Below are 349 nucleotides of genomic sequence, written 5' to 3' on the forward strand. Positions count from 1 at the left end.
GGCTCTATAAAATGGGTATTGGCGAAAACGATCTTTGTTGGAAAAGCCAAATAGCTAATGGCACTTTGATGCATGCCCTTTGGGAATGCCCGGTGATTTCTGCTTTTTGGAGCAGTGTTTTAAGCTACATGCAGGGTTGGTTACCCTGTAGTCTGCCCATATCACCTAGACTGTGTTTACTTGGAGACAAAAGAGAAGTGCCAATGTTAAATAAACATACTTTTAGGGTGTTAAATACTGCTTTGGTAACATGTTCCCAACTCATTTTGAAATTTTGGAAGGGCATTCATGTCCCAACACTTAGAATGTGGAAAGAAAGAATGACTGAAAATTCTGCGTGCGAAAAGAT

The sequence above is a fragment of the Etheostoma spectabile genome, unplaced genomic scaffold (genome assembly GCF_008692095.1).
Source record: "Etheostoma spectabile isolate EspeVRDwgs_2016 unplaced genomic scaffold, UIUC_Espe_1.0 scaffold453, whole genome shotgun sequence".
NCBI classification, from domain to species: domain Eukaryota; kingdom Metazoa; phylum Chordata; class Actinopteri; order Perciformes; family Percidae; genus Etheostoma; species Etheostoma spectabile.